We start from the raw sequence: 17,742 nt of genomic DNA on the forward strand, positions 1-17,742 counted from the left end.
TGCCCATTTACGCATGTCTATCGAACGCCCACCCAACCGTGGGGAGGACATGTAGACTCCACACAGAAGGCACTACCCACACTCCAGCTGAGAATCGTTCAGAAGAACCTCTTGCTGTGAGGCAACAACGCTACCGCTGCACCACCGCGGAAGTCACACTAACAAAAAATATACAGACCACAAATCTTATCAGGTAAAAGGCAGCAGTTGCCAGAGGTTGATTCATTAGTTCTTTATGTCTTGTTAACTGCTACCTTACTCAAAGCACATGTGAATCTCCTGACTAATAATAAAATCCATGGAAGGCAGAAAATACAAATACATTAAGTCTAGGTAAAGGACCATGTGAAGTTGGATGAAGGCTGCCAATCTAGCCATATAAAATTTTGTAGATAATTCTGTCATTTGTAAATATTAATATAAGCCACAGGCTTGTTCTCTTAAATGAGAAAAAATTGTGTCAAATGTGGATCTGGAAAAATTTAACAACAGTGCACTCTGCTGTAAGAAAGCTAGTAAGTCAAGCATTTCATGACTGTCTTTGATCTCAGGGCTTAGAGACGATATGTCTGAAGGAATTCTGCCTATTGTTTTGAGGCCAGAGTTAATGGCTTGAATTTGCATGTATAATTTATTTTATTGCTCTGGTTCCTGACCAGCTGCAAGATCACAGGGGCTATTAACCTCTGAAAGTCTGTTAGCCTTGGAACCAGAAAGAAATGATTTAATCTGAAATGAATCAGTGGTACTGTGTTATCAATTTAAGGACAGAAAGAATGAGAGCATTTGAGCATTTGTGTTGAGAACATCCAACCTCACCACTCTGCCTGTGTCTATATGTAAGTAGGATTTTAGAACTGTGTTTTCTCTTAGATATAGTTAGGAAATAGGAAGATTAGACTAAGTGTTTTTTTGTGATGCCAGAATGTTTCTACTGTATTACTTTAAGTATTTCTCTGTGATCTCTGAACTCTTGACTAGCACTGTGTAGTAGGAAGTATTGTCTTGTGTTTTTATTATTTATTATTAAATATGTTTAAACCTTTCAACTGTGGCTGTTTTGTGTAGACATAATTTAAGGTCTAAGAGTACATTGCACGTATACAGTGATACTGTACCAAGTCACTCCAAATAAGTCTTGACTGTGCAGTCGCACTCACCATTTAGACAATAATATTGCACAATATAATTTGACACCCTTTCATACGGGCCTTTGAGTAGCTGATAAATATTAGCTGGGTGGTGGCAGTGATTTCTACTGTATAGTCTGGGTAAAAGGAGCACAGCTGGAGAACCTGTGCCAGCCTTCCCCAGGAGTGTCTGTGTGGTTGTATACAACTCTTATCTCAAAGTGTGTGTGTTAGCTACTTGGGCAGGGACACAAAGCACTGGTTGGACAGAGAGGGTGCTTGAGGTTTTAGCTTGCCCACTGGGCTAAGATCTGGACCCTATAGCTGTGCCAGTGGGAAGTTTTATTGGGGACCTGGAGAGAAAGGGAGAAACCAGCCCCAGACTGACTGTGATCTCTGTGTGCCCTTAAGGGAAATTGTACTTGACTGTGTGTGTATTTATTATCCTTTCCCTATATGGACGCCCCTCACTGGTGTTAGTGGTGAGGATTGAGGCCCCTAGATTTCTTGGCCAGTGCATGGGCATCACAGGCCACCTCAACATATTGAAACTTAACAGGAACACGGTGTAAAAAAAAACATGACCTGCATACAAACACAGTGGACTACATACTTTTAGGAAGAATAATGATGGATGAAATAGGAGGTGTAATCCTTTAGATAAGGGAAGTATTAAGGCAGCATGAATTGTCTCATGATGGCAGATATGCGTATTCTGAGACAATGTAGTAAATGTCTCATGTTTACTGACAACCACAGAATCTTTAAAGAATAAGACACAGTGTGGGAGAGGTTGAATTACACAATGACACTGGAGACTAAACTCTCACATAAAAGTCAACATCAGGTTGTCCAAACCACACACACACCCCCACACACCACCCAACTCACATAACACACAACAGACACATGCACAGACTAACATATGCTGAGGCACTTAAAGTAATCTTCCTAAATAACAAAGATCAACTAGACCACCTGCTGTCACAGCTATGCCTCAGCCAGTCCAAAGGCACTCAGAAACAACAACACACAGCACCACACATACTGTCACTCTCAGTGAAGCCCCTAACATTAAGCCCCTAAGGCAAGCAACCACACTTCCCAGGACTCTCATCTTAGGGGACCCATTGTAAGATATACTGATGCTCCTTGTAACCTGGCTGAAGATAACTGTTAGTTGCTCCATGCCACATCATGCATGCACTCAAGTCCATCCTAGTACATGTAGGTATAAATGAACTGAGATGTATCTCCCTGAACTATATGAAGAGAGACATTATGGAGCTTTCAGACTATGTGTCTCAGGCTTGTTTGAGCCTGGCACTGAGCAGCACATTACCATCACTGAGGATAATGCCACAATATGATCAAAAAATGACTGATTTCAACAACTGGCTATCTTTCTGGTGTCATTCTGAGAGGAAACAATATTTTTCAGATTGTGAAAACATGGGCAACAGAACAAGTTGCTTTGCTAAGGATGCTCTGCACCTTTCCCCTCTAGGCTTTCAAATGCTGTCCATCCCCATAGTGCCATTTTTAGGCAATGCCCAACTGACAAACGTACTGACATAGCAAAATCAACTCAACAGAATCTTAAGGTGTTACAGCTCAATGCCAGGACCCTAAATAAAAAATACATATATTCCCTCCAAGCCCTCCTCACACTCGAGAATACAGATACATGTGCAGTTACCAAGACATGGTATGAAGTGGTAAATTGTACCCTGGCAGTGCAAGGCTTCAGTGCCTTCCACACTTTTAGACCAGTAGCTGCACAGAAAATGGCTAAAGATGGAAGTGTCTAACTATACATCAATAAAAAGCATACATCTAAGGTGGTCAAACAGGATGATGTGCTGGAGCTCCTCCATGTGCAGATTACCGCAGACAAAATTCTGTACCATATCTCAGCCAGCTACAGGTCACCCTACATGCCCCAAGAAGCTCGCAATACATACCTGGGCCTACTCAAGATACTTACCATCCAACCTAACACCGTACGTATGGGAGACTTTAGTTACCCCTCTATGGATTGGGAATCCTACATGGCACCCCCCCCAAATGTTTTGTCCTCCCTGATGAGGTCTGATCATAAAGCTGTGTCCTTTGAAATCAAAATCAACTCCATAATTCAATTAAAATCAGTTACAGTTAGGTGATTTGCCTTGGAATAGTTACTGTTATTAAAGTGATGGTTTGTCAAAATTCAATGCTCCTCCAAACCCCAAGAACAAGGACCACCCTGAATTTTGCTCTCAGAAACTCTGCACAACCATACCAATGGCTGCATAGAGGCTGGTGTACCTAATAGAAGTAAGCCTAGAACTAGCCTCAGAAACAAACCATCCAGGCGGCATCCCAAATTAAATAGGATATACAACAAAAGGAAATAATATGGCAAGAATATGGAAGGATGATTCCCATAAAGATAAAAATTCTCTCATCAAAGTGAATAGGCAGCTAAGAGGGTTAAATTAGGTCAAGCAAAGTCAGCTTTGAGCTCAAGACATCCCCCCAGGTGAAAGATAACCATATGGCCTTCTACAGCTATGTCAGAAACCTCAAAGACAGCACACAGCAATGTGCTGAACTGGTGGCTAATGGTGCCACATTCACCAAGCCTGGCAATACAGCAAACCTTTTAGCGGACATATTCAGTTCCAACTTTACCCCCTCTCTCACACCCCCAATAATACACTCAAAAATAATCCCTCCAACTATAACTAGGGAGCATGTACTGGCTGCACTCACTAAAGCCAAGAATAAGGCCTCAGTGGGCCCCAATAACATACAAGGGTGCCTTCTGATTAGTCTAAAATATGACTTATAAGGACCCCAGGAGTTATTACTTAACTATAGTCTTAAAACAGGCTTTCTGTCATGTGAATGGAGGACTGCAATGGTCATCCTCCTTCATAAGGGAGGACCTTCAACAGATCTTGGAAACTACAAACCCATTTGTCTGACTAGTATTATTTGCAAAGTCATGGAAATTATCAACAAGAAAATAGAAGACTGCCAGACACTGGATCCATCCCAGTTTGGCTTTGTCAAGGGAAGGTCATGCTTACCGAATCTAGTGGACTTCTTTAAAAAGATCACTTAGGAATTGGATGAGGGGAAAGCTGTACATAGTGCCTACTTAGATCTGGCTAAGGCATTTAATACAATAGCTCACTGAGGCATTGTTAACAAACTCACAGACCTACGTATAAAAAAAATTATGTACTCACCATGACGTTCCATCTGTGTTGTCCATTTTTATTCTTCCTAAACTGATGGGTTCCGATCAGAGACTAAGATCCAACTTAGCTGCTTCTACCAGATCATGGGATCCAAGAACTCTCGAGCTCCTTCCTTTACCCATAATACCTCACCAACCTAACATACCTTAGATTGAGTTTCCTGCCCGTAGATATAAAGGGGCAACCTATTACCGAAATTAACTTGGGTAGAAAGGAAAAAGGAAGATGGAGCTCAAACAAGGAAGAGAGGTTCCTGTAAAACTCTCAGATCTTTCCAGAAGGAAGAGAAGGTGGGCAGGTGGATGGGAAGAATGAAAATGGACAACACAAATGGAACATTATGGTGAATACATAACCGTTTAATCTGATGTCCTTTTCATTCATTCCTCAACTGATGGGACAGAATCCTCAGCTACTCTAACCTTGGGTCGTCCTCATGGAAGGTAGATTAATGACCTGGTTTAGGTTGGACTCAGAAGCTACCCTACACCAGAAAAAAGGATTTGTTCACAACGAAACCCTGTCTCTGTGAAAAAAAAAACAGGTATAGAGGTTTAGAAGGTAGAGCTTGGAGTTCGGATACTCATCTAGCTTATGTGATAGTGACTGGAAAAATGGTTTTCCAAGATAAAAATTTAAGTTCTGCTTTAGCTGAAGGCTCAAAAGGAGCATGCATCAAGGCCTGAAGCACAATAGTTAAATCCCCAGGAGAAGAAGGATCCTTCAATGAGGGTCTAAGTAAAAATGCTCCCTTGAAAAGGGCTTTACATAGCTTAGAAGAGACTAAGGTAGAATTATTTTTGCCCAGGTGGAAGTTAGAAATGGCAGCCAATTGAACTTCACTTAAAATTGAAGATATAAAATTCAAAGATAGAGGACAGCAGTGCTGAAAAAGGATCCAAGTCCTTTCTAAGGGCCCAGAAAAGAAATCTTTCCAATTTACTCCTGTAAATCCTTACAGAAGAAGCTTTTTGTGATGATAAGATATGACGGACTGGTAAGGATAGCCTGGGCTGTCTAGCAATCAAAAGAATTGAAGGAACCATGTGGTTAGTTTGAGGCCTGCTAAATCTGAACGACTCATACCCGTCTAGTGAGACAGGAGGTCTGGAGTGGGATCCAGTATCCAGGGGGATGCAGGAAGTGAGGCCAAAGGAAGGGGAACTAAATCTGATGAGGCCAGAAAGGTGCAATGTGGATAACTCTACTCTTCAGCCAGAATGTTTTCAAATGAAATTTGGAAATTAGAGTTAATGTAGGTGGGTGTAAAGGAGACCAGAAGGCCAATTGTGGACTAGAGCTTCTGTTGGTGACTCTCTCATTACAGGGATCAGGGCAAAGAACCTGCTGCATTTTGGTTGAGGGGAGAGGCAAACAGATCACAGCACGGCTGGCCCCATCAATGGAAAATCCTCTCTGACACTTTACCATTGACAGACCACTCATGAGGCATCAGTATGGACCTGTTTAGTTTGTCCACAATCACATTGGACATTGGATTGCTATTAGAAAGTGACTGAAAGAGATCTCCCATTGCCACACTCAATGCTTTTTGACAAAGTGGGTAAGATTTGGTTCCCCTCCGTTTGTTGATATACCAGACCACTGACATATTGTCTATCTGAGTGGCAATTGTCCCAGATGGGGAACATCTTGAAAGGCCTGCATTGCTAGGAGGACTGCTCTCATTTGCCGGACACTAATATGTGCCTTCGCCTCTTCAGGGTACCATGTATCATGGTTGTCCTTTTCAAGTAATGCCCCCCACCCTAGATGGGAGGCATCTGTGGTCACTGTGGCCGTTAGCAGGGGAAGAACAAATCGGCAGCCTTTGGAGAGCTTGCTTGAATAAAGTCACTAAAGAAAATATATTTTGCATGCCTGCGTGATCTTGACTGGAATGGTTAATGGATTCTGTAGGATGGACCACTGAACTGAACATGTCCATTGAAGAGTTTGTATGTGAAATCTGGCCAGAGAAATGAGGGCGATAGCCACTGTTGTGGATGCTAGGGCTTGTAAGATTAACTGGGCTGGAAGAGAAGAACTTTGAATTGACTTGGGATCTCAGTGTCTGTATTTGAGTAGAGTGAAGAGAGGCTGACTGTGTCCAGACAGGCACCTATGGGCTACAAACTCTTCATAGGTGTGACTTGAGATTTGTTGTAAATGTCCATGATTCCCAGATGAAGGCATAACTGGAGCAAGTAGTCCTTTGCCTGTAGAAGTCAATGCCTGGTTGGGGCAGTTAGGAATCAGGTGTGCAAACACTCGGAATCCCAGCAGTCTCAAGTGGGCTGCTACCACTGCCATGCATTTGGTGAACACCCTGGGGGGGCTGTGGTCAGACTAAAGGGCAGTGCTCTGAACTGGTAATGACTGGCTCCCAGCTGGAAGCATAGGTATCTTCTGGAATGCCTATTCATTTTGATGTGATAGTATGCATCCTGAATATCTGTTAAGCACATCCAATCGTCCTTTTGCAGCATAGGCAACATGGACAGAACCGTGACCATCTGAAACTTTGAATACTGTAAGAACTTATTTAAGTTGCTGAGATCCAGAATTGGTCTTAAGTCCCCTGTCGTTTTTGACACCGAGAAGAATCTTAAGTAATCTCTGGATTCTCTGTGGCTGGCTCTTTTTTCCAGCAGCTTTTTTATTTCTAGAGTCACTGCTTCCCTGACTTGGAACATAGAAGATTTTCTTCAAGTTGGTGTGTGTGTGTGTGTGTGTGTGGGGGGGGGGGGGGTTAGGGAAATGGTACAGTATAACCACTGTATATGATTCTCTGCACTCAGAAATCTTTTGTTATAGATAGTCATGCTCTCCTGTGCACAGATAAACATCCCCTGACTCCCTCCATAGGGGAACAGCCGGGCCTCCTTTCAGGACTGCTGATAGGGCTTATCCAACAGGGAATCCCTGAAGTCTGCAGGCCACTTCTGCCATGAGGGCAGTGTATTCCATTCAAGTTCCCCCCTCTACCTCTGGGGGATCGATCTCCACGGGAATCTTGAAAAGGACCCTGGGAATTTTTAAACATAATTTTTCTACCCCCTCACTGATTCTTTGAGAAAGATCTTTGAAGGGTTGAAAAACACAAGTGCCCATGGCAGATAGGGTTTCTTCCTCATGTTCACATCTGGACAGCATGTTCTTCATCTTGGGGCAGAACAAGGAAGATCCACCAAAAGGTGCACTGATGAATGCAGACTTAAAGGGCTCCGCAAAATCATAGTCACATCCAGGCACTTCTCTTGATGGCTATGCCTGAACCCTCCACCCGCAAGGTACCTTACACTGCATGGGAGATCAACCTCATGGATAGGTTTGAAATAGATTGGAGGGTGGTCAATTGCGAGGAGATTCTATTTTCATCCTTGGTGGACATGGACCCAGAAAAAGGTCTGGCAAGCTCCTTGGTCACATCTCTTTGTTACTTTGTAAATTTTGCCAGATAATTTAGCGACCTGAGGGCAAAGGCTGCTGAAGCTACACACACTTTTCAAATCTGTCCAAAGCCACAGATTCTCTGTTAGGGGGATGTTCAGAGGAACTCTGCTTTAACAGTTCTTTTCTAGTGGCTGCAGTCACAACTATGGCATTGACGTGACTCCCTTGCTCCAGTTTATCTAAGTCCTTAGTGGGGCTAAAATCTTGTCTTGTCTTTTTGGAATCATTTCTGCAGTATCCATCTCCTTCCATGTCTGGCAAGAAACAAGATCTATGAGATCTTAGGCTGGGGGAGGGGTCAGCCAAGAAGTAGACGTGCCAGACCTGAAAATGTCTAGGAACACACATTCATCCTGGGAGGGGGTGTTGGAGGACCAACCACCTTTTTGTTTTAGGAGCTCTAGGGTGTCTCCAAAGATGTCTTCAAGTGGAAATATGGGGGAATCTTCCCCCTCATCAAAATTGGTATCCTCCATGAGAAATTCCTGGGGAGGGGGATCTAGGTGTCGCCTCTTACATGTTCTCTTCTGAGGTATTTCCTCAGTGGGTTATTCTCACAGCACAGAACCAGATGAGGCAACATAGTCTGATCTGACGAGGGCAGGGATGTCCCTACACTGGACAAGGAGAATGCCCTTTCCACAACCTCAAAGGCAGAGCACCTACTGAACAGAGAAGTCGACAGCATGGAACTAGAATTTCTCACACTATCAACTCCTGCAACCCACCAGTACTCTACTCAAGGAAGGAGTCAGATGTGAGCTGTCCAGCACTGAAGCTCTAAGTGGAGGAGATGGCTCTGAAAGCTTTGGAATCAACTCCAGCCCCCCTGACCTGGCGCTGATGCTTTGGCTCTGAAAGGCTTGGTGCTGGTTGACTCAGGGAACGACTGGAGTCAAAGAACAGAACACATTTGGATCCAATGAAGACAGCTCCACAGATTTCGGATCCAAGTCTCCAAAACAGAGGGTCACATCACAGAAGGGACACCAAGGGGGAAGTGGATAAAGGATGGCTTGCAGATCTAGTGGGAGTTAGAGCAGGGAGTATCCCCATCTGAATCAGTGCTCTGAGGAACTTCCTCATCATTATATCCACATAAGCTTCTGATAAGCTTCTGGAAGATCTAAGAGATGATGTGGGTGAAGGAGTTCCAGAGTGTTTACATGGAGAGCCCTCCAGGAAAGGAGAACGGAGCTGTGAAGAAACTGGATCCAACAGGAGTGGATAGGTACGAATCCAAGGAGATCTAGGTTTTGAAACAATCAGATCCGAGAAAGATGGATCCAACCTATGCATTTTGGAAGGAGGTGATGAGGAAGAATGGTCAGGACACCTCTTACAGGCCTCCTTTTCCCTGGAAGCCGAATCATCTGACATACTCATCAGATTTTTTGGTCGGGGTTTGAGCCCCAGCAACTGAAGAAGTAGAGGAATAAGGAAGAAAGCCTCTCAAGACTAATTTATTCTCCAGTTAGTCAAGGCTCTGGAGTTAAAACCAGAGTAGACTGGGCAATCAACATCCAAATGAGAAGGACCTAAGACACACACACATTCCCTGTGGAGATCTGAGTTGAGAAGCTTATGCTCACAGGTAATGCAGTTTTTCAACACTGTAGGTTGTCAGCCATGTTGTACAATAATATAACTACTTGAGGCAAGCAGAGAACACCTAAAAACACTAAAGCTAGAAAAGTGTTTTTTTTTTTTGATTAACAGAAAAGAAAAGAGTACCAATGCTGGCACTTTAAGTAGGTACCGGAAAAAAAGAAAAATAAAAGGTAGCTAAAAGAGAACAGAAATTAGCTAAAAAGATTACAGGGGGAAGCAGGAGAAATAATAGTTGTGTAAAATGTTAACATAACCACAGATGCCCTTCTCTTCCATGTTGCAATATTCATAACATGAGGGATTCCCTGCCTAGGTGACCCAAATAGCCGGCCAGTATACCAAAGTCCTTTACTACTGCAGGATATGTGCGATGTTGCACATAGAATAGCAGCTAAAGTAGACCATAAAAGTGATGTCTGCATGTACCATCCTCAGAAATGAATGCCCCAGACAGAACACCAGTCCAAGGATAGGACATAACAGAGATATCATCCCAAGAAAAGCATGAACCAAGGGAGAAGGAGGGTGAGATAGAATACTGAAGAATGGAAGAGAAGAACATCTATGGTTATGGTAAGATTTTACACAACTATTCTATGTCCTTCTATTCCTATGCTGCAGTATTCATGACATGAGGGAGAGTACCAAAGTTCATCAAAGGGAAAGGAAGGTTGGAGCAGAGGAAGTCTCCATGAACCCATGCAGGATTGCCCTGACAAAGCCTGCTCTAGATCTAGAGACAGTATCCAGCTTGTAATGTGTAGTAAAGGTGTGGACAGAAGACCATGTAGCTGCTTCCAGAATACAGGCAGTGCCCAAACCTTTAAAGAAGGCCCCAGAGGAGGTTACAACCCTAGTGGAATCAGCTTTTACTGAGGAAGAGAGTGTCTTTCCATACAGCACATAGTAGAAGGAAATGTTCTTTCAGATCCAAGTGGAAATAGTTTGCTTAGAAACAGGTTTTCCCAGCACCCTGGGATGAAAGGAAACAAACAGTTTGCTCTGATTTCCTAATGGACTTGGTCTTCTCTAGATAAAATCAGAGTGGTCTATGCACATCCAAGATATGTAGCACCCTTTCACTAGAATTCTGAGGAGTAGGAAAGAAAGTAGTTAGATGAATAGATTGGTTAAGGGACAAGTCACTAACCACTTTAGGCATCAAGGAGGGGTTAGTATGGAGAGAAACCCTATCCTTGTGGAAGATCAAAAATGGTTAATAAGCCATTAAGGCTTGAAATTCAGAAATTCTTCTAGCAGAGGTGATGGCTACGAGCAAAATAGTCTTCCACGTGCAAAACTTCAAAGAAGGGGAGGCTGTAGGCTCAAAACGGGCCTGAGTAAACTCTTCCAGTACAAAATTTAAATCCCAGGGAAGGGGAACAGGCTTCCTCAGAGATCTGATGTGAAGGACACATTTAAGAAAAAGTTTAACCTCTAGCCTAGAAGCTAAAGGAGGAGATAAGGCAGACATGCAGAAATGGTGGATAGGTGACCTTTAACAGAAGAGTAAGCCAATCCAGCCTTAAGCAGCTCACACAAATAAGCAAGAACTAGGGGGATGTCCACTGAAAATGGATCTAGCCATTTCTTCAGACACCAGATGGAGAACCTCTTCTAATTGGACAAATAAGATCACCTAGTATTGAGTTTCCCAGCCTCCTGCAGGACTAGAAGCATGTCCTCAGAGAAGAGGTGTTGGAATGGGATCAGAAGCCTATCACACACAAAGTCAGCATTAGAGTTGTTAAGTGTGGATGATAAGAGATCACTTGTCTTGTGTGAGAAGATCCACCCTGTGAGGTAACTTATTATGATTGCCCTTGGCTAAATGCAGAACAAGAGGGAACCAGTGCTGTCTTGGCAAAAAGGGGGTCACCAACAAGATTTTAGGTTTGTCCTGTTGTATTTTCAGTAGAACACTTTGAATGAGTGGGAAGGAGGGGTATGCATAAAGAAACATCCCCTTCCATGAAAATTATAGGGCATCCACCTTCCATACCAGAGGATCTGGGGCTCTGGGTCAACATTTTGGAAGCTGTCTGTTGAAGGGGGAGGCAAAAAGATGTACTACAGGAGTACCCCACCAGTGGAGAATGTCCAGAAATACATCCCTGTGAAGCATCCATTTGTGGGCTTGTGTCATGGACCTGCTGGAAGTGTCTGCCAGAACATTTTCAGCTGAGGGAATGTAAACAGCTAGTCATGTGACCTTTGCTTGAGAAGCAATCTCCCAAGCCTGAAGGGCCAGTCTGCAGAGCAGGTAAAGACTTTGTGCACCCCTGCTTGTTCACATACCAAAGGACTGTGGCATTGTCTGTGAATGGTTTTAAGGGGCCTGGGTGGAAAGAAGACTGGAGATCTTGGAGCACTAGAATCAAATCCCTCATCTCTTTGATGTTGATATGTTGTTTCCTTATGGAAGGAGACCAAAGGCTTTGGACTTTTAAGTGTCCCAGTGTTGCTCCCCACCCCATGTCTGAAGCATCTGTAAATAGTTCCTGCACAGGATGCGGGGAATGTAAAGGAAGACATTGATTCAGATATATTTGTTGAATCCACCAGTGTAACTCTTTCTTCAGACAAGGGAGAAGAGGGAGAACAAACTCCAGAGGATGAGCATGCTGGCACCACAGTGTTTTCAGATACCACTGGAATTTTCACATGTGAAGTCTGGCCCGGGTAACATGGGAATTACAAATGTCATGAACCCTAGCATGTAGAGAAACTCTCTGGCTGACATTGTTGGAGGGTGCAACTGCTGGAAGTACATCAAAAGAGACTATTTTTTGTGGGGGGAGGAAAGCCATCATAAGGTCTGTCCTTATTCTGCAGCCCAGGAAAACCTGATCCTAAGAAAGGCTGACAGACGACCTGTTCTAGTTCATAGTGAACCCCAGGCCTTGGAGCAGTGATATGGTGGTTTGGAGGTACTGTTGCAGAATGTCTGGAAAATTTGCTTGAATTAGCAGGTCATCCAGGCAAAGGTACATCAGAATCCCTTGAAGTCTGCAAAAGGCAATGCCAGGAGCTAAACTTTTTGTGAAGACCCTTGGAGCCATTGAGAGTTCAAAAGGTAAAGCAGAAAACTGAAAATTACAGGAACCAACAGAAAAATAAATATTTCCTGAACAGAGGGTCAATGGGAATATGAAGATATGTATCCTTGATGTCTAGAGAAACCTGAAACGCCTGAGGAAGCAAAAGAGGGAATACAGTCTGGAGAGTGAACATGCAGAAGGTGGGCACCTGAAGGAACAGATTGAGCTGGGACAGATCTAAGATTAGTCTCCATGGACCATCTTTCCTGGGACTAGGAACATCCTGGAACAGAACCCTTTTCCTCTTTGCAGAGGGGGAACTTCCTGAATGGTCCCCTGAGAGATCAGATCTTTTACCACCTGAGGAAAAAGAAGGATCTGGTCTCAAGGGGGTCAAGGGATGCCAATGAAAGTAGGAATGGACTTCCAGACCATGTAGTAGCCATTTTGAACAATGGAAAGGACCCATTTGTCTGTGGTAATGCTTGTCCAGGAGGGAAGAAAATGAGAGGCACTGGGAAAGAGGGATGTTGGAAAGATTGAACAGGTAGTCAAAGACTACCTGGCTAGTCAGGAGCTGAGGCAGGTTGTGATTTGGAGGAACTTTGTCTGTGTGTCCCTTTTTTGTGAGGGAGAGGAGGAGTGCATGCTTTCTTCCTCAGAAAATGAGATTTGGAAGGATAATTTCTATGATACCTTGGGACTGGGGATACAAAAATGTGCTTCAGTTCCTGTAACTCTTTCCCTTTTTCTTGTAGATTTGAAAAGGGCAGCACCAGCATTAGCACCAAAAAGAGCAGTATTGCCAAAAGGTGCAGCCATATGTTTTGCCTTGATACTATCAGGCAAAGGCTGCAATCTTAGCCAACAGTATCTCCCAAGGACAGATCCTGATACAGCTGATCTAGCAGACACCTTAGCTGCATCATTACTGCACTTAACGGATTGTCTAGTTACTTGGGAAGAGGCTGTCAAGACAGATGAAAGCTGTGCTTTAGCTGCAATATCAGGAAGATCTGTCAGCAGCTGTGAAGCCTGAGAAAGCAGGGCCAGAACATGTGAGTCTGAGGGTTAATGGCCCTAAAGGCTAAAGTAGAGTAGAATATGTGTAGACTTTTTTACCGATACTCTCCATCATTTTGTTGGCTTTATCTGAGAGGATAAGGGTAGTGGAGGGCAGCAGTCTGGAAGTTTTATCTGCAGATAATGAAATCACAGTAAGCTCTGCAGGAGGGTATTTGAAAAGATATTTGCTGTCCTCAGGGCCCTTGTAGAACCTGTCCATCCTTTTTGGGGGTGGTGGTTGAGAGTCTAGATTTTTTTACATTGAAAGCAAACTACCCTGGAAAGCAGGAAGCACAGGAGGAATGGTTGAAGGAAAAAGGAGAGTCCATCTGTTTGAGGTCATAGTACCTCTTCTGCACTTCAGACACTTGTGAGCTTTCCCATTTAAAAAAGTCTCTCATCCTTGAGATAGTCTTTCCAAAGGATATGTCTTCCTCAGGGGAGTCTCCACTGTTGGAATCTACTTCAGGAGAAGTATAACCCAGAGGGGAGACAATTTGTGTTGAGTAGCCTAAACACTCACCTGAGGATGAAACTTCTTCCTCAGAAGCCTCCTGTTCGACAGCAGAACTCCAAAGTAAAGAAGGAGGTTGAGAAACTGGAGTAGGAGTTTGACGAGAGGAAGGGAAGGTCTTAGTGGTAGGAAGGCATTAAGAATTCCTTGGGAAAAAGCTTGCCAGTCTGGAGAAGGATCCTGACAGGAAGAAACATATTTTTGTTTTTAATTCTTTTTAAAGGGAGGCTCAACCATAGGCTGGGATAGATGGGCCGACGTAGGCCTGGATTCCTGCACAGATGCTGGACTGTATTGAATAACTAAGCCAGGATAAGTACAAGAGGAACGTCCAAAACAGTGGGCCATGGGCCATGGTTCCCCCTTACCATCCTGAATGGACGTCTCCAAGCCCTCTGTGGATGTGCTAATGGAACTCTCCTTAATGGCTTCCAAAATGGTCGGAATGGCAGGAAGAGAACCAAGAACCAATCAGACCTCTGGACCTTCACTGGCCTCAAGAGGGACATCTGGGTTCAGAGGCACAGCTAAAGATTTGGGCCTAATCTTTTTCACCTTTTTCTTTGGAGGCTAAGTGGACAGATCTGCCATACTCTCCATTGCAAGTGCTAGTCGCTTGACTCTCTGATTCATGAGGTAGATAAAGGTAGAAAGACAACTATGGACCATCTTAGGGACAAATGCCTGACAAATCGCACAAGCCTTATAGTTGTGAGTGGACCCCATACAGAAGAAACACTGATTGCGGTTATCTTTGTGTGGAATCTGTCTTCCACAATGGCACTCGCCTTTCTTGGATGACATTAACCTCGACAAATCATGCAGTAGCAAGAAAATACAACTAAATTCCCCATTGGGGCACTTATGTGAAACAGCAACCACTCAGTGATCAGATGAATGGTAGAAGATGGCTGTCGGACTGGCAGCAGAAAAGTTCTGAGGATGGTACATGCAGATGTCAAGTTTATGGCCTACGTTGGCTGCTATTCTCTGTGCAATGTCGCACGTGCCCTGCAGTAGTCTTTGGTATACTGGCCGGATGTTCAGGTCACCTAGGCAAGGATCCCTCATGTTATGAATGCTGCAACATGGGAATAGAAGGACATTTAGGAAATATAACTGAAGAAACAAAACTCATGAAAAATGGGCTATGTGAAACTCCATAAACTTGACAGCAATAGGATCAGTATCTGAAGTTGAATGGAAGCAAATGAGATCAGAGGTATGTTAGGTTAAGGCATTATGGGTAAAGGGAGGAGAGTAAGCGTTCTTGGATCCGATAATCTGGTAGAAGCATCCGAGTTAGATGCGATTCTTGAAACCAAACCCGACAGTTGAGGAATGAATGAAAAGGACAAAATCAGATACCCTTTTATAACATGTTGAATAGTTAGCTGGTTCACCGATAGGATCCAGGAGGTTAGAACTCATGAGATCACCTCCACAAAGGAGCCTGTCACCAGTGAAGTCCCCCAGGGCTCTGTGCTAGGCACACTCCTCTTTAGCATCTACTTAGCGAGTGACAAAGCAAATGTCAAAAGCCTCTGGTTAACCAAGTTCATAGATGATTGCAAAGTGGGAGCAGTCACTGAACCCCCCGAAGATGAAAACGCCATTCAGAAAAGTGCAATACAGACAAACACTTGGTGCCAAAGCTGTGGCCTAAAACTCAACACCAAGAAATGCATTATAATACCTTTTGGGAAGTCTGCTACCCTGCTAATTATGTCATCAATAAAACACCCTTAAAAGTTGATTAACTAGTCAGGGATCTGGGAAATCATGTTTATAGGTTCACAGGTAAGTACTAAGCTAGCTGCTCTTGTGAGACATTTTAAGCTTAGCCAGTTTCTCTCGATGAGAATCAAACATTTTACCTTATGTCTGTGAGGTAAATGCTGTAACCATTATGCCAAAAACTTAGCCTTTGACCAACCTGTGTCCAGGGTACTAAGAAAATACTTCTATGTTGCTCAACTTATAAGCAAGGGCATGGCATCTAGGTACAGAGAGGTCATTATACCACTGTACTTGGCCCTACCAGGCCCATCACAGAGTAGAATGCCCCTTTTGGTATATTATCTGACCAGACAAATGCAGCAACTAGAATGTCCACAAAAGTTCCTTACAAAAAGAAAAGAATGAGTAAACACAGTGTCCTACACCAATAGCCTCAAATCCCTGTTTCTTTACTCAGTATTGTACAGACTTCTGAGAGGTGACCTTTGCCTGACAAACAAGGCATTCCTGGACTCAAGTTTTGATAAATCTTTTGTATAGCTATAAAACAAACAGCACCAGAACTACTAGATTAAAGGACCTAAATGCTACTTACAACATAAATAGGACATGTTGCACAGACAGATATGTTTCTCAGAGAATTCTCATTCTCTGAAACTGGTTGCCCATCCATGTGAAGCAGAGTTCTTCCCTATCCCTACGTAAGTGCAACTTGGACCAATGGATGGCTAATCGGAAATTCACTCCTAGTCTACCTTCTATGCCTCTAATAGAAAGAGGCAGTCAGTAAGTCACCCCCTATGAATCAAATACAAATCAAATCTGTGGGTCATGTTTGGGCTGCATAGCTAGGCTTTTAAAGGCCCTAGTGGTCATTAGCTTAGTATACACCTATGAACTTATAATACAACAAGTGAGTAAATATGGAAAACAAGTGTCAGCACAACCCACACAGAAGAGTTATACAGATGCTCTTCCTCATGAGAATGGAAACATTAAAAAGAATATAAACAGTATCGTTAGGATTGGGGAGAAAAAAAGGTAGGGTGCTAACAATGTGATACTTCCATACATCAGATGTTAACCAGAGCACAAAAACCGCAAGTAGTGACTCATTACATATGAGGATGTATGGCCATGACATTGAAGACAATCTCATTAAGGGTCAATTAAACAATTTGCTGAAATAAAATTTCATTGTACAGTACAAAGCACTGAAAAACAAGACTTTTTGATGAGGGCTCATTTCATCTTCCCACACCTATGCAGGAGGAGACAACCCCTTATCCCTGAGTGTAATATAGTCAGCTTGACAGCTGCATCATGGGGAAAAGGATAATTTCTCTGCTGTGGCAAATGTGGAGAAACTGCAGTTGTCAAGTCTATTCCTCATCACTTTTTTCTTACTGAATTCACCAATGCCTGAAAGCTTTCTTACAATTTATTATACAATGAAAAAGCTGTACTTAACACATTTGTGTTCTGTCCCTCTTCAAGCTCAAACTTCTATCTGCTGTCATAATTAAACATATTATGTATTATTTTATGTAGCTATTGTATATAGCACAGACTTAAATTTTAAATATATTTCTGAATGCATTTTCTTAAAGGCTAACTGCTGCTATTATTTATGTCTCTTAAGTATTAAGTATGCAGCACCACTCAGCTAAAACACTGTTTTAATGGAGTTAAAATGTCACCCCTTTATAAGCATCACTATGTTTTACACCATGTATCTTACATTAACTGCTTTGCTTAATATACATATTATGCATGCATTTTGATGTTGTGTAGTATTTAGGTTCATAGGTGTGTACTAGGCTAATGGCCCTGGAGCCTTTACAAGCCTAGCCCATAGAAGTGCCCTGGCATAGTGCCACCCGACGTTAGTTCCCAGTACCTCTATCAAGCAGAGCAACTGGAGTAATCCCAGA

At 43.1% G+C, this 17,742-nt stretch overlaps 1 protein-coding gene across 1 annotated transcript in view; it reads right to left on the reverse strand.

Annotated features, from left to right (window-relative positions):
- Nucleotides 1–17,742, reverse strand: part of SCP2 (sterol carrier protein 2) — an 854,319-nt gene that overhangs the window by 354,336 nt on the left and 482,241 nt on the right. The gene's annotated exons all lie outside the window — the stretch shown is intronic.

Source organism: Protopterus annectens, chromosome 10.part0, assembly GCF_019279795.1.
Source record: "Protopterus annectens isolate FY-2018-M chromosome 10.part0, PAN1.0, whole genome shotgun sequence".
In the NCBI taxonomy this organism is placed as follows: Eukaryota; Metazoa; Chordata; order Ceratodontiformes; family Protopteridae; genus Protopterus; species Protopterus annectens.